This window comes from Gallinula chloropus, assembly GCF_964237585.1.
Source record: "Gallinula chloropus genome assembly, chromosome: 4".
Taxonomy (NCBI): domain Eukaryota; kingdom Metazoa; phylum Chordata; class Aves; order Gruiformes; family Rallidae; genus Gallinula; species Gallinula chloropus.
In genome coordinates, this window is record NC_140088.1 from 16,029,987 (window position 1) to 16,047,573 (window position 17,587).

Genomic DNA, 17,587 nt, shown 5'->3' on the forward strand with positions numbered 1-17,587 from the left:
GTGCATACAGCATAAGAAACAGACTTTAACAGTGATCCAGAGATTATCCTGGGGTGGGAAAGTAGTTGAAACTTCCTCAGCAGAAGCTGTCTTGTTAATCAGCTCTGGCAAAGAGCCTCTCAGTGGGCTCCTGATAGGCTTTAGCAGGATTGACGAGTAGAAAGGAGGAATGCTGTTTATTACTGGACCCAGGACTGGTAAACTTCTGCTGGAATTTGTGTCCAATTCTGATTCTCAGAGTCTGGGGACAATATAGAAATACTGGGGGAGACTTCAGAAGACCACAAAACCCAGTCCATGTTGTAGAAAGGCTATTCCATGTAAGGCTTCAGCAGTTTGGCGCAAATGTGAGATTTTAGATGTACTAATGCTTGGAATTGCTATTTGACAGTTCACTTTTCCAGTTGTGTAGGTAAATGTGTAAGAATGTGCAGTGGCTGGAAGAGGAAATGGTAAACTTCAGCCTTAGAAGTTATGGCTTACTAGCAGTACGGGTGACAGCTTTGGGACAGCTCATCTGTGAAGCTGGTACTCCGCTGATTGATATATTTAAGACCACATGAAACATCTGTGCAGAAATAATCTTTAAACCAGCTTCTTGGTGTGTAGACTAGGGTAGATTCTCATGGAAAACTCTTCTGGCTGTGTGTGCTGCCATGATTTTACTGTAAGACTAAATAAGACTGGAAAATGAAAGGCCAGCTCAACACAGTCCACTTAGTATGCTTTATAGATGAAGGCACAAAACTTCTCTTGCACTGTAATCATTGGGTTTCTGAACAGCTTCGTTAGAACCTGGCAAAGAAGTGCATCTGTGGAAGAAATTAAGATGTGAAGGCATGAGAGAAAGTACATATTTCTAACTCTGCGCTTCACTAACAATATTTATATGAGTTTTTCTAGAAGTTTTCTTGGAAAACTCTTGTTCCATTTTTGTAGGCATTATGCCTAAGGAATAACTTATTCATGCTCACTCATAGCACATGTGTGTGCTGTTAGTTTCTGTGTGCAGTGAAATGTAAGCTTGGTGAGGTGCACAAAGCAGCCCTCGTGTGTCTGTGCTTTTTTTTGAAACATGCCCACATGGAACTCCTGGGATTTTGAGGACATGGATGGATGGATAGAAATTACAGTTCCTGAATATATAAAGCAGAATTCTCATAGAAATAGTTTTGTTCTGTGTTGCAGAAGAACTTACCTTCCTTTTTCACTGACTACAGGCAGACGTTTTCATAGCCTCTTGCTGGATGCAGCTTTTCCTGGCCTCATGCTGCTCAGTCTTTTGCATTTGTAGTGAAGATCAAAAGCACAGAAAACCTCCTTTTAGCTGTGGCCAGCAATATTTAACCAAAAAAAAAAAAAAATCATTCACTAAGATGTTGGATGGCTCAGGAAGCTCTGCACGTTTGCCAGTGTGCTGGATGCAGAGGGCTTAGATGAAGACCACAGATTGGATTTGAAAGATGAGGGACTAAGATGTGCCTGCTGCCCTGATCATATGGGGAGCATTTGAATTGTTGATTGCGGTCAGTGTTGTTATACAGGCTGTTCACTTGTGATTTATAGGCATCAAAAAGATGTTCAAAAGGATACCTGCCTCCAACCAAGTGAGATTTCTGCATTGCACTGAGGCCATCAATGGCTTCTGCAGCAAGCAGTAAATGTGTTGCTCTCTAGTTCTGTATAGTTTGGTGGACATTGGTCATTTGTGCAAAAAGTACTGGTCTGGTACAGAACAAGGTCCTGGTGAGATGAGTCACTTACATAAGTGCTCTTGTAAAATTAAAAAATTGGAATATTCCTTGAAATCTCCATTTAGGATTTGGCCCTAATTATTTGAAAGTAGAACATTTGGTTGGTTTCTGGATGAAGACATTTGGCAGAATTTGGAGGTGTGTAATAGAAACCTATGTATTCTCTCATACTATGTTACACCATCTTAAGACCAGGAATGTTTTTACCATGGAACTACCCTTGAAGGCAACAGAAATGAGCCTTGAATCCTGCTTTACAGCTGAAATACTCAGGATCTTACTTGGTGATCCGTTGTTCATCTAAAGGCTTTTGGTAAGACTATTTACTGAACTTCGAATGAAGCACTGAAATCATTACATCAAAAGATGGCAAGTATAAACCACAGGAGAGACCTGCTGCATTTGTCTTGCCTTTGGGTGACTCAACTTGATGTGTTTTGGATTAACAAGATGAAGCCTAAGGGAAGGTACTAAAAGAGAGAGGAACTTTTTGAAGGTGCTTTGCCCAGTTCATTATTGAGAAAGCACAGTGCAGTCCTTATGGTCTCTACATAATGTTTACACGTTCTGACTTGTATAAGAACAGCTTTCCACTTGAGGTTTTTGGGTTTGTTTGGTTTGGGTTTTTTTTTCACTTTCTGAATCAAAATTAAATGCCAACTACACAATGTTGTTAACCTTTAAAATGGTCTGTGAATGAAGATGTATGTTTTGGGAGGCAAGTTTCTTACTCATCAAGTCTTATTGTATTGTGGGGTGTTTTTGCCACTAAGTACCTCATAATAAAAGACAGATTGAGTTTATTCAGCAGGAGGAAGTGAAGGATCACAAATGAGGAAAGATGAAGGGATCCTCCTCTGTCCACTCAAGAGGAACTGGGTGCATTTTTTCTCAACACTTCTTTTCCAACATGCCTAGGCCTGCTATGTTTGCAAATGGGATTCAGATTAAAAGTGACCTTTTTTCTCTATGACTTATGTGCCTTCACAAGGAAGAAGTTTTCTGTCTTGCAAATGGCGTGTTCTTGCTACATCTGGCAAGAAGGCAAGAGAGTCAGCAAACAGTGGCTGTCGCTTGTGTCTTACTGTGAATTAGCATCTCATTTTTGGATTTGGTTTCCTGTTATCTGTCAAAACTCTCTTGTGTAACTTCAGCTCCTCCAGAAATAACTGTCTGTCTCTCCGAAGTATCTCATGGCAAAGTGGTGGTTTCAACTTCCTTTTGACTGAGTTCCAACTTAAAGGATAATGGATCTTTCTGTTCTCTTTGGTGGCTTCTCTCCCTGCTCATCTTCATAGTCTTTCATTACTGAAATTACAAAAAGTGCATTTATTTCCCCATGCATGCAATGGTTTCCTCCATGTCTGGGATGATAGATTCAGTGTTCAAATGCTAGCTTGACTGTGTTATAGGCTGCCTTCAGTGCAAGTGCTGTCCAGTTTCATTGTTATTTCATCATTGTTTATCCCTGATCAGGCTGGAAACAATCCCATACAGAAGCACATTGGTCCTTGTCCTGAAGGATCTTGTCAGGAAATCAAGCAGGTGAAGTTGCAGAGGACAAAGATGCACTAGACAGAATTCTTTATGTATATACTGTCAGAGAACATGCTTAGTACAGGTAGTTTCTTCAAATACAATATATTTTGTGTGTTCTGGGCTGTTGAATAATGGAAAAAATCAAGGAAGTTTAGTAAAATTAAAGCAAGTTCTCAGATTACTTTTGTAAAGCCATTTTACTTAGCTGCTGCAGCTTATCTAAAAGCATTTTAAATCCCATTTTCCATACTTGCTTAACTTTGGTTTCTTCAAAAGACAAGAGTATCAAATTCTAATGTGCAGTTTCCTTTCAGAAGACGTATTCTCTGGCAGATGAATGTCTGAAACAGCTGTAACTCTCACATTCCACCTCTCTCTCCTAAATAAACACAAAGACAATTGAATATATAATAAGAGATAGATATCTATGTACCTGTGTATATGCGGGTACTTCTAGATGGATTTATTGATAACCACATACTCGGAAGTCTGCTACAACTGATCTGTGGGGGTAACTTGGATGACTGATTATTCCCTTTATGTTTTTTCTTTGGAGTTGTTATGATTATTGGATCTTTTTTCATCTAATAGTGAAATACTTCATTTTGGAATATTTCAGACTCTTTTTTGGTCAACGCTCCATTGAAAAATTGATTACAAATCCCCCCAAACCAACCCTTCTTTAAAGCCAAAAGCTAGGTACTGGTAGCTTTAGGTGCATTTGCCTAGGGTACAATTTGAGGATGAAGACTGTAGTCATAGTTCTATGAACACAGGTAAAAAATTTTGTGCATGTAAGTGTTGGCAGCATAGACATTTCAGGCATTATCAGTTGCTCCTTAGTTGCATGGGTGAGGCAGTTAACATCTTCCTTCTTGTGATACTTGTAGCCCTGGCATTAAAGCATAAAGCTTTTTAATGAGATAGTAAAAAAACTGCCTAGGCCAATAAGTCCTGTGTCACAGTCTCTCAAAAAACATGTTGGTTTTGAAATTTCTTTTTATAAATAAAATGTCAGAAACAGCATCTTTAACACAGTAACAGGTTGTGGTTGGTGATAAATTGTATGGCAAAGTGACTTCTATATCCTAAAGAATATGAGAGCAATGGATTACTTCCCTTTTTGTACAAGGCCTTGGGAGGAACCTTAAGAGAAATCATATTAGAGGATAAACCAATCAAAATAACCCCCCTAAAGGAACTTTCTGATGTGATTAGGTCTGTTTTCACTAGCCCTAGGACTAGTGTTAAAGCTAGCCTGACATCAGCACACGACTTTTAGTGTACAAGATAAAATGCTGTGTCACATACAAACATTTATGACTATAACAGAATTAATCCTTTGAGCATGCAAGCTATTGGTTTGCTTTGTTGGCTTGTCAGTGTTGGTAGCGATAGTCCTTCTGCCACTTCACAATGTATGATATTTGCATACAACTGAAAGCTTGGATAAGTATTCCTCTTTCCTTCCTGGATTTGTCATTTTCTCTCTCTTTTTTCCTGCCTTCTTGTTCTTCAGTTGTGTGTCCTTGAACTGCTCGTTACAGAGAGCATTTGAATGCAGGTTGTTGCTATTTAAACGCAGTGGTCTGAAACCACAGACCTCCAATGAGGGGAAAGAATTTTGTTCTTTACTAGTATGAGAGACTCAATGTGTCAGATCACCAAAATACCATTTCATCTTTAAATAGATAACTCATCTGTTCTTTCGGGGTGCTGACTCAGCATTGAATGTTTGCAGTGTTTAAAAACAGTGTCTCTGCTGAAAAGACAAACGAACCAAAGCAACTAACCTTTAGGGAGCTAAGCTTCAGTTTTGAAATAAGTCAATATCGTTTTGTGCAAAATGGCTGGAATTTTCTGTTGAACTTGTTAACCTGGTACTGTGTATGTATAAGATGTGAGGAGGTCAAACCTCCAAATAATGGTTGCAATGTAGTGTCTCCATAGGTATATTTGTCAGAGTACTAAGAAGTCAGAGGGTGAAAATATTACAGTTCTTATCTACAGGTTTTGCTAGCACTGACATTGGATTTCCCTCTGAACAACACTTTTCTCTCTGAATCTGGCATGTTATCACATACAAAAATCAAGTCTGATATTACAGTAATCCTGAGACCAAAAAAAAAAAAAAGCATCTTCCATATTGGAGTTATTACACATTATATTTTTATCTTTTTTTTCTTGCAGTTTAAGAATTTCAAATTAGCTAATAAGTCAAAGTTCTCAAGTGCATCTTCTGAAAATGTAAAGGATTATTTAATATGCTGACAATCAAATGCTGGTAATGACTCTGGTGCTGCTTACAATTAATGCATCATAATGACTGTAGATTCTGCATCCCAGCCAGAGTTGTGTGAGTGGCAAAATGAGACAAAGACTGTTAAGATCTCAAAATTTTACTTCTTTAATATATATATGGTCTTCTGAGCACACAGGGCAGAAAAGTCAGCAGAAAATAATATATATATTGTGAACTGGAAAGAAATCGGTGCCTTTGAAATTGTATCCCTTGCTTTGCCCTAAATCTGACTGCAGCTTTTAGCTTCCACCACATGTTTACATTGGAAATCTCTCTTTGTGCATATAGAGTTTGTTCTCTTATGAAATTATGTCTCAGGGGAAGGATAATTTAAAGCCATTTCCATTTGTTATGTCTGCACTGAAATAGGCTATTAGAGGCCGTTAATGCTGGATAAACTCAAAAACTACAACTACCTTCATCTGTGGATTATAGAATCTGTCCAACAAATTGTATGCTGATATTGCCAAATAAGGAGCTATGGCCAGCTTCATGTCCTAACCAGCCCTGAGATCGTTTATAGTGTAGCCAACATCAGGCTGGTGCTGACAATCACAGATGTGCATCTGATTTCACTTTAGGAAGACTGAGATTTTAAAGGTTAAGTCTGATGATAGCCAATGTAATTTTAGGTTTCTAGGTTAGAAGCCTTGCTGGACAGCCTTTGAGAAGACGTGGGTTGTGTTTTTTGTAATTCTAGACTTAGCATTGTCTTATTTTGCATAATCAGAAATTCAAGCACAGCTGTAAGCAGGGGACAAGTTGTACAGTCGTTAAATTATGCTTGAGGAATGGCCACAGATAGCACTCAAAGTTGAAGGTACATTGCTGAGCTGAAGTCCTTCTATGCTTTGTCAAGAGACCGATCATGTAACATTGTTTTCTTTTAGCTATGAGTTACCATTCCCTCATTGCTTCAGACAATAGATTAACGAATTGTATGACTGGGAGCCAAGAATCAACCTACCTTTATCTGCTCCTCATTCACTCTCTGACCAACCACTGTTATTGTAGTGGTAAGCCTGGTGATAGCATACTTGAAAACCACTCATTCCTGTCTGTCTGTATAATCCTAGCCAGTTTTACCATTATTCTTACTGAGCCTGGTAAGAATAGAGGACACATTCAGAAGATTTTAGAATTGCTGCAGATTAATGCTTTTGTAAGTGGAAACTTGTCTTAATCTTGTGTCTAAAATATTAAGCTGCAAATGTCATAGGAACTTGTTTTCTGAAGAAAGTCTTCAGTGTTCCTTTCTGCTTTCTTTGACTGGGAGATGGAAAACCAAATCAATCCTTTGGTATGTCCCAGATGACTCCAACAGTGCAGATGCATAAAAATGAAAAAGAACAGAACAAAACTATAATTCACACAGTATAAAATCTGTATTGCTTAAACTTTCCCTGTCACCCTCATACCCTCATTTTCTTGAAGCAGTGGGTTTGCATCAGTGGAGTTCTGACTGTCTTAAAAGGCCTTGGAATTTTTAGCTCATTGCAGATAACCAGGACTAGAAGAAAGAAAATGGACTTCACGGTGGTTATTAATTACAGAGGTTTTAGAAGCCTGCATTGTTTTTAAGGTGCTCTGATTCCAGCTTATCCAACTAGAGGTCAGAACTCACTTAACTCATTCACAGAGACTACCTGTAATTAAAGCATGTAAAATCTTGTCTTTGTTTTTGTGATTCCAGAAATACCTGTATGTGAAATACAGTAGGGAGGAAGAAGAGAGTAGTAGTAGTTCCATGTGCATGACAAGGTTCCTTGTCAGCATGATGGGGTAAAAGAAATCCGCTGATTTCCAATCAGTGCTAAGTCAATAACTACTACTGATACTGGAGAATTAATTTCGTTCTGTCAGGTATGCTTGATGATTCTTTACTAAATGCTATTTGTGATACATGTTGACCATGTTGTTTGTTGTGGGGTGCTTTCATCTCCTACAACTCTGTTCTAACAGAATCACAGATTGGAAAAGACCTTTAAGATCATCAAGTCCAACCATTCCTGTCCTAAGCTAAACCAGATTCCTAAGTACTTGATCTGCCCTTTTTTTGAACACATCCAGGGATGGTGACAACCCCCTCCCTGAGCAGCCTGTTCCAGGCCCTGCCGACTCTTTCAGTGAAAAATTTTTTCCTAACACCTAATCTGAACCTGTCCTGGTGCAGCTTTGTGCCATTTCCCCTTGTCCTATCTCCTGTCACTTGGCTGAAGAGACCATCACCCACCTCTCTACAACCTCCCTTCAGGTAGTTGTAGGCAGTGATAAGGTCTCCCCTCAGCCTCCTCTTCTCCAGGCCAAACATCCCCAGCTCCCTCAGCTGCTTCTGATAAGATTTGCCCTCCAGCCCCTTCACCAGCCTGGTTGCCCTTCTCTGGATTCACTCAAGGACCTCAATGTCCTCCTTATGGTGAGGAGCCTTCACTTGAATGTCCACAAGTGAAGTAGGGAGCTGCTCAGAAAGTCAGCATGGCTCTGGTGGGACAGCTGCAGGGTTTCACAGTGAGCAAGGGTATGAAGAGGATGAGGAAGCATAAATTCAGGTACTTCTCTAGCTCTCAGCCAAAAATATGTGTTGAAAGAAAGAAGTGACTGAAGTCACATCTGTCTCCAGAACAAGGAGAAAATTATTTGGGAACTTGGATCATGATTTTCAGTTTCCTTAACTGCTCAATGGGAAAAAACACTGTGTGTGCTGTGCAGATATTATGTAGGCCTCACTCCATGAGGTGGATGCTTTTGGTTAAAATTCATCCCATGCTTTAGTCCTTCTAATTTTCAGCATACCCTTTCAGAAGCGTTCAGAGAATTTGCTGATTGCCTCTCCTACGCTGTGATTGTGTTTCTTTTTTTGCACAAAATGTTGTTACACTAACGTTTACAAACTTCTTTAGGAATTTGTGCCCTACTCATTATGAAAGGGTAACTAGCAATCAAATATGAAACTATTTGGTATTGTGTTGGGTTTTTTAACCCGATTTCTGCTAGTCATTTTACTTTTATTATCACAGCAGGATTTAATTTACCTCACATTATTTGAATTTCTGCCTTTTTTGAAGGTAAAAGCAATTTTGATAATAAAATTCAATGTTGTGTCCACCAGGGCCCTGGCAGAATGGTCATGCTTTCCTTGTACTGCATCAGTAACAATTGCAACATTCATTTCAACAGAAATGGGGTTCTTTTAATTATTTAAAAATTATATCTTAAACCTTTTTGAGTTAGTTTATACAAAATATAGAAATCAATGACAACTGTGATGTTTTCCTATAAAAGAAACATGAAAAACTCAGGGAAGGCAAAGATTTAAAATTAAATAGAACTGTTAAATAGAAAGTTCAGCTGGAAAGGAATATTTAGCCCAATTGCCTTACTCATTACTAGTCATTTTTAATTTTTGAAAACAATGACATACTCAACTCCTGAAATTGTGTCTTTTTAGGAACCAAAATTGCAAATCTATGAAGAACGCTCTGTTCTTAGATTCTTTTCTTTAGAGTCATTGTTTTCATTTGCTGGTTTTTTAATCAGTCCAATACAAATAGTGTGCAGTACGTCTGTATAAACTTACACACTGAACTTTGGGCGTTCCTCTGTATAATAAACTGCATTTGCTGAGGAAGGATAACCTAGATTATGAAGCCCAGGGACTGCTTTTTGTATAAGGATGCTGTGTGCAATTTTTAACTTTTGTTCAAGATAAAAGTCTCAAGAAGTTAATGAAAAGGGAATTAATCTTCCCTCATGCTCACTGGATAGAGATCACAGACTTCAGGTTTTGAGGAGACAGATTATAAAAGATCTTTGCTGCCAGCGGCCATAAGGCTGAAATGCTTTCATTCTCTAGAGAGGCAGAACTCATCTGCAGCTTCCCCTCATTTAAACTCGAGACACTTCAGTTTCCTGTTTAGTTTGTATCTAAGTGGATTTTCTTTTAGATTGTAGATAGTTGTTTGTGTATTCTTTGCTAAGGGTTATTATTTTTTGCCTGTAGCTGCTGGCTTGGGAATTGCCTGAACAGTGTGTCTTTATTGAAAAGGATTATGTGCTACCTTGGCTAGGCAATCCCAGAGGAAGCAGATACCATATAAAATCAAAACACAATAATGTCTCCAGGTTGCCACTTGCTGAGTCTTTTAGCAGTGATCTACTTGAAGTAACCTTGTGGGAAAACCAGTTTTTAGTGGTTCTTAATGTCTGCAGCACCATTTGCAATGACAGAATGTGGAGAATCTGTGATCCTTTTTGTGGGACAATTGTAGCGAATCTTTGAGTCTGACAGCAAGCTGGTGATGGTGATGCTCTTTACTTTTTTCATTGTCTGATGTCCTCCATCAGTCTGTAGACCAGTTCAAGTGAGTGTTTACATTCCCTTTGTGGCCTTCATCAGCTTTTTCTAGCTTTAGTGAAGCATCTTCGAGACTATCTACAATTTGTCTGAAGTTGGAAGTCTTCACGTGTGCCCTGGGGTTCCTGGTAGAACCAGAAAGATGCCACTACCTAAATCAGCTCGTTACATGGCTGCAAGAAAAGAGACTGCTCCTTTCAAGTCGAGTTAAAGACTCCCATGCCTCCTGTCTCTTCTAGTGGAATTTTTCTAATGTCTTACTCTTTAAAGTCTGTATTTTGGTGGAATTTATGCCAAAGCAATAGCTCAGAGATCCGTGTTTCAAGCTACAACAGGTTACTGTCATTACTAGGCTGTGATCAGGAGTAGGAGCGACTAGGCACTTGCTTCTCACAGAGATACCCTCTTCCGCCTTTTCAAACCTAGGGCTGCAGCACTTAAGCTCACCTGCCTCTCCTTTGCTAGTTGATCCACATACCAGTGCAAGAACACAGAAACCTTGGCTAGTATATGTTTCAGCTTGACTCGTTAGGAGGCACACCGTTGATACTTCAGTGTTTAATTCACTTCTAGAGAAACAAGGCACTGCTCATGTTCTTGTGACTAACTACCATTTGCATGTGTTGTTATTACACCTCACACACCTTGTAACTGTCAGCAGCAGCTCCAGACAGACCCAGCAGTAGGGAAAGGCCTCTACAAAGCTGAAGTGAAATATGAAGAGACGCTCACGCAACCTTTTTAACCTCTAAACACAGAAGTGTTCTTGGTGGAAAAATGTTTCTCTGTTCATAAGGGTAGTCTGTTGCTAGGAAGAAAATCGTCATCCTCTCTTGGATTGCCTAACTTCGTTTTATAGTGGACCTGAACTAGCATTTTATTGTGTTTCTGCTTATGCAGTAGAGGAATAAAGAAAGATGTAGGCTGTGAGGCAGAAGGAACAGGATCTGGAGGGAAGAGGAATGAAAACTGACCTGGGTCCTTGTGAGAGTCTGAAGATACTCACTGCTACTGAGCTCAGTATATTGACCCAGGATGGAGAGAGCTGCAGAATATAAACCTGGTTTCTCAAAAAGCATGCCTCTCTAATCCCCTGCATCCGCTGAGGGCCTCTTAATATTATTGTAAAAAGTCTGTTTTCCAGAGTTATTTGATTCCTGTAGCCATGGGCAAAGGCACCCAAGCAGCTCTTGTTTGATTAAAAAGCTGAATTGTTTGCTGGTGACTGTAAACACAAACAGCTGCTTTCTGAAACCACACAAAAATGAGAGTCAGATTGGTACTTCTGCTGCAGGACAGAGTTTTGAACAACTCACTAGCTATCTGGGAATATTTTCTTTAGGAAAATAATTGAGATGAATGATAATAAATGCAGAACACGGTGTGTGTGTATGTAGCTCATCTTCAGTCTGATTATTTTTGATGCAGGCTGATCCTCCAGTCTTAGAGCAGAACAAAAGCAACTTAGTTTGTTTCAGGTAGTAATATTTAGAGGGACTTGAAGATGAAAACAAACTTACAGGGTCAGTGAACACTGTCTGTTTTCTGTTTGGCAATGACCTTGTTTGCGTTTGTCCAGGGAAAGAGAGAAGGCACAGGTTTGGGGACCCTGTGCTGGCCTTGCTGCACTGAAGTGATTCTCTTGAGATTGGTTGTGTTGGGTTTTATTGTCATACTTTTCTACCCACAGAGTACATAAGCAGGGTATAACTGTGCTCAGGGATATGGTCTTCAGGGTTTCAGTGTGTATATTTAATCTATTTTAATGTTCTTTGCACTAGGTATTCTGAAGGTTGCAGACTGCCTTTCCCTTGCAACTGTGGAGCTACTGTCCTTATCAAATACTGTTTGATAGGTTCTGTAGCCATTTTAATTACCTGTGTTGCGCAGGAGATTACTGAGAGGACTATCAGCAAGATAAACAGAAAACATCAGACAATTCCCTACCTGAGACTACTAAAACAAAAAGGCTTTAAACAACCCTGTTTACTAGTTACTACTTTCTTTTCATGTGGTTTGTTTGCATTTCAGTCTGAATGGAAAGTGAAAATGAGTTGTATATAATTGTTGTTTGCCAAGAACAGGGAACATGGAGAGCAGTACATAAAGCCACGTTTTATTACAGAAGTTTAGGTTCTCATTTCTCAGACTCAAGCTCATACATCTTTACCATGATTGGGTTCCCAGGCTTTCAGATACAGTCTGTGTGTGCAGTGACACCTACACATTTGTTTTATGTAGATATTGCTTACATATGTACACAAGTCTTTTTTCAGAAGTATTCTGAAATTACAGGATGAGGCATCTGGAGACCTGGCTTCTCTACATGGCTTTGCCATCAGTTTCCTGAAGGACTTAAGCAAAGTTAGAAAGTTTTTTTACACAATTACATGGGACAGTACATAATCCTGTTCTGGGAATAACAAATGTCTGGGGAATAACAATTCTGTGCTGCATTGTAGATTCTGCTTTCCCCTGATGGATTGTGAGAGCTAGGGCTGTTGAGGGCTCTTCCAGCTTTCTGCCTTCCTTGCAACTTGACTCTGTGTCCTGGGAAGCATTTTACTACTTTTAATCCAACTTTTGTTGACTTGCATGTGTTTAGCCTTTGACCAGCTGTAAGGGCAGTGCTTCTCTCCCCATCTCTATTTTTCACTTTGTGGTGTAACCTGTGGGTTATAACTACCCTAGAGCTGCCTTTCTGCTGATTCCCCTTTTGTCTGCACTGGGGATAATGCAGTTTTTCTAGAGAGACCACAAGACTTGATTCATTGATGTTGTAAGAACTGTCAAAATCTTGTGACAGAAGCGGAAAATTTTGTTGACATTGGAAGGAGAGGTGGCTAGAGCTGTAGTCTGGGTTCCAGCTGTAGGGGTATTTCTATTAACTCAAAAGGGATTCAGCTGTTTTTATGAACTTAAATAATTGAGAACCATTTTTGTTTAGCTCTGAGTATTTCCTGAATGCCTTTGCAAGTCAGTGTAGTGCTGGGCTTAAAAGCTTGGCTCCAGCTTGAGATGTATTAAACAAAATAACCAAAGATAATTTTTCATGGAAAGGTGTATTAACTTTTGAAAATGTTCATTTTACAAGTAGTGTTGCTAACTCAGCTATATACTTTAAAAATATAATGTATTTTAGAGTTGTCTAAGAAAAAAAACCCCTTACTCTGCATATGTCGTTATGTCTGTGCACTACCAAAATGTCTGAGCATCTCCTAAATAGATAAACACAGAAAAGATTATAGTACTCTCTTCTTTTCCAGCCTGTAAAGAAGATAGTTAGAGGTTCTTTACTGCCTGAATTTTCTGGTGTCATGGTTAGCTTTCCCTGAATTTCTTCAGAAATTAAGTTGATTGTCACCTATAGTTCTGAATGCAGTTACATCCACACTGTTCTCTTTTGGTCTAGGAAAGAGTGCCCTTCCTAGTGCAGTCAGGAGCATCCCCTTTAGTGCTGGCAGCCTGGTCATTCTGATACTACGACAGCTGACTGTAGGCACTGTAAGGAGATGATTACTCACATAGTGTTGACTGATCTCCAAATACTAAAGCAGAAATCTTGAATCAGATGCTGACTGGAAAACATAGCTTTTTGTTAATGAGTTAGAGAAATTTGTGTGCCTGAAATAATGGACTTCACAAAAAGCTAGACTGCAGTTCTTGGACGGTCACAAATACCAGTCTTGCTCTCCAAAGCAGTGTTGAAAATAATAGAGGAGGGTTTTCTATTTAGGTGAAAAAGACTGATCAGATGGCTGGAAGGAAGGTTATGAGGAGCAAGCAAAAAGGAAGAGAAGAGCAAAAAGAATAAATGAGTGTTTTGAATTCAAAGTAGCTCAGCAGGCTTTGGGGAATGCATTTTCTTGGGCACTGTTTAACTCACTTTTCCTCCTCCAAGAATCTCTCAGAACCAGAAACTCAGTAATGGACTGGAATAAGCATCAGCCATAGATACTTTTTGGTTTGTGTGCTACACCCATCCTTGATCCCTATCTACCTTTCTTCCAAGTGAAGCAGGATTTTTTTGTTCCTTATTAATGGTATGAAAAAGCACGTAGCAAAAAGCAGGACCTCTGGAGCACACCTTCAGCTAGTAAGCTCGAGTAACCAGCCGGACAGCCAGGTGGGAAAACCTGCTGCTGGTGGGGAAGGGTGTCTTGCTCTCTCTGCTGAGATTCCAGTTTTGTTGCTGACTTGTCTGCAGCAGGAGCTGGAGGCATGAGAAACACCTCCATGCTGTGCGCAGGGTTTGCATGGTGGGGATGTCATTGGATGAGTGGACAGGGAGGACGCTTGGCCCTCCCACAAAACTGCTTCCCCCTCCCCCTTCCTTTTCTTTTGCAGTTGCACTCAGTGCTGTGGCTCGGAGGTCATTTGTTTCCCACAGCTTCACAGAACACTGTAGCAGAAAGGGAGACAATGGTCCCTTACAAGGGGGATGTGAGGCCCTCTTTCATCTCTAATAAGCCCCTTCACTTGCACTGTGAAGGCTGTTATGTGTGTGTGCATGCACAGTTCCAGTGTGAACCACTCTGCAGCTCCCATTGATGTAAAGCATCCAGGTTTTTGTTTTGTTTTCCAAATGGATAATTCTTGATGTGTTCGAGCCTGAGGTGGGTTTTCCGTTCAGCACAAGCACATCAGGAAACATCCCTTCTCCTTTTCAAGTAGCTATTGAAATCGTGGGCCCATCTGGTCAACATTGATGGGCAGAAAGACTGAACTTGGAAAGGAGGGGGGCAACTGTCTTTAGCTCTCCTCTGCTGAGCACAGGCTCTGCCTGTTGCGCTGCTTGTGCATGTTTGCTGACTGTTTCAGCAGAGTTCTGTGACCACCCTCACAAAGCAACTGACTGTCCTGTCACAGAATTCGCAAACCAAGGTGTGATAAGAAAACTTTTTCTTCTCCATTACCTCTGTCTAGTGAGCAGGACAAGAAAGGGAATAAACACTATGGGGAAATTTTAGCAGCTCCAGTACCTGAAGAGGCCTACAGGAAAGCTGGAGAGACACTGTTTACAAGGCCATGAAGTGAGAGGGCAAGGGGTAATGGCCTTCAGCTGAAAGAGGGGAGATCTAGATTAGCTGTAATGTAGAAATTCTTTACAGTGAGGGTGGCAAGGCAATGGAACAGGCTGCCCAGAGAAGTTGTTGGTGCCCCCTCCTTGGCAGTGTTCAAGGCCAGGTTGGATGGGGCTTTGGGCAACCTGGTCTAGTAGAGGGTGGCAGGAGGGGTGGAACTACATGATCTTTCATTATGTGCTTCCGTTATTCCTGTCTTGTTAGGCTGAGAGTAAATATGTAGGTTGATGGTGGTCATGAGGGTTTTCCTCCTCTGTGCCCCCTTTCAAAGCCCACATTTAACCTGGATTGCCGCTTGCTGCAGTTGATTCAAATGTGTGTCAGTGAGGGGAAAAAAAAACCATCAGTAAACCCCAACCTTTCAAGTCTATTGATAGTTGGGGTTGCAGAGCTCAGCTAATAGGAAATCTAAATTGCTGTGGCTGTATCATCTTTCTTCTACTGTAAAAGACCCAGCACATATTGTGCAGGCTGAGCATGGACCACTTCCCCAACAGTCATCATCACGTCTGTCTGACCTGTCTGTATGGTTGTAAAACACAGAGTAGTTAACTAGATTTAATATAGCCTCTAAAATGTGAAATACTACTAACAAAAAAATAAATCCCAGTAATAAAGAGTTTTAGATTCAGTAAGTCAGTGAAAAGTAACTAATTTGTTACCTCAGCCCCTGCCTAAACATTTTTAAGTTTCTAATGCAGCCTTCCATGAGCTGGAGTCAAAATGGATCTCCCCTTGGTTTTGGCAGATACCAACCTTGCCCATGGCCTTGTCTGAATGATACAGTATCATTGGTAGAAAAAAATCTTATGACATGAACTTGTTTAAAAGGGCAATTTGGGGCTGGGTAATTAAATCAACACTCCAATGGTTCTGTGGCTTATTACAACTATGTAAGAAAATTATTAATAAAATCAGGGTATAAGCAGACCTCAGGCAGGCTCTGATTATAACATTTTACTCCCGAGTATTGGGACCAAAGAAAAAGGTTTCTTCTGAGTGATGGAGGACTTTTTGACATGTATGGAGAGCTGTACACTGGATTCAGTGGCCACTTCTGGTGTCCAGGCTGAGTCCTCGGGTGTACAGGTGAAGTATAAATAGGGAAAGTGTGAGGTGCTTCTGTGAACTAGCAGGACAGGACATCCAGAAGTGAGGAAAGATTACTTGTATTTTGTTTTCAAATTCTTATAGGTGAAATAGGCCTATGGAAAGGATTTTAGTAATTTTAACAGAAAAGCAAGTATTCATTTGAGAAAATAGGTTATTATTTGCTTTCTAGGTAAAGTGACGAAGTAGTCTTGAAAGTGGAGGATCTCCTTGTGAGAATGCCTCTCTTTATGGAGAGGTATTTAGCGACAGTGTATTAAGGCTTCCATTTGGTCTCCACAGCTGTGTTAAAGCCCAAAAAATTCCTTCTCCAGTATTCAGAGCTAAGAAAGGACTGCAAAATCTTCTGCAGGGGGTTTTACAGAACATGATCAACACAGTGTAAAACAAATAATCAAAACTTTTTAAAACCTAGTGTAGCTTATGGAGTACAGGTGTAGTTTGTAAACATGTAACTGTTCTGTGCTGTATGAGGTTTCAAGGGGCCTTTACCTGTTGTGCTTTTTGACCAGCATACTGGCATCTTTTCCCCAGAAGGAAACCCTAAAAGTTGCTTAGAGCTGCCTATGGATTATGCAGTCTCACATGAGACGTTCAGAGAGAGATGTGATGCCTTACGGATCAGTACTCGGTTCGTTTTTGCAGTACTACCATTCTACCCCGCTCCAATTTTCAAATCTATAGAATATGCCCTTTTAATGGTGCTAGAGTGTCTCTGCTGTGACTTCCTCGCACGGCCCAGAGTGCAGCGTGCTCTCTGCTTTATGCTGACCTGTCTTCTCCTCTGCGTTGCTTTGCCAGCTCCCATCAGTTTGCTGTTCCCTGCTGTCGCAGAGCTCCGCTCTCCCCACCCGGCTCCGCTTCCTGCTGCTGACCCCATTTCAGTCTTGGCTCCCCTCTCCAATGTTTTTCCTCTCTCTCCTCCCCTCTCTTGCCATTGGCATTATCTTCTTCCTTAAGCCATCCAAAAATAAAGTAAGTGGATGTTTGTGCAAAATGTGCATTCCTAGGTAGTAACTGGCTATTAGCTATACCGTAGAGAGCAATGAGATGTTCGCTGTGCAAAGATAAATGGTAATCTGAATACTCTAAAACCTGGATTGCAAAGAGGAAAAAACGAATCAGGTTTTAGTGAGAGGGCTTGAGATATACTTGGGGCAGCAACATAGTCACAGAGCAATGACTTACTTTCTTTTTTCTCTTTATGCATTGGGCTGGCATCTACAGACAAACAAAGTCTTTCAGTTAGGGTGTTTTCCATCTAATCCATCCAGCAGTCCCCTTCACGGAGGACGTGTTTATTCCGAGCAGGGTGCATGATTCATCACCCTTGGGAGATGAGGCAAGGTTTGGTGCTGATCTCAGGCAATTTATCTCCCCCTTTCTCCCTTCCCCCCCACCCCCCCGCAAATACATGAAGCAGTTTTATACTAGGAAGTTACAT

At 40.4% G+C, this 17,587-nt stretch overlaps 1 protein-coding gene across 1 annotated transcript in view; it reads left to right on the top strand.

Annotated features, from left to right (window-relative positions):
- The window catches only part of RAD51B (RAD51 paralog B), a gene marked incomplete at its 5' end in the record, with an annotated part of 370,396 nt that overhangs the window by 173,856 nt on the left and 178,953 nt on the right, over window positions 1–17,587 (top strand). The window lies entirely within an intron of this gene.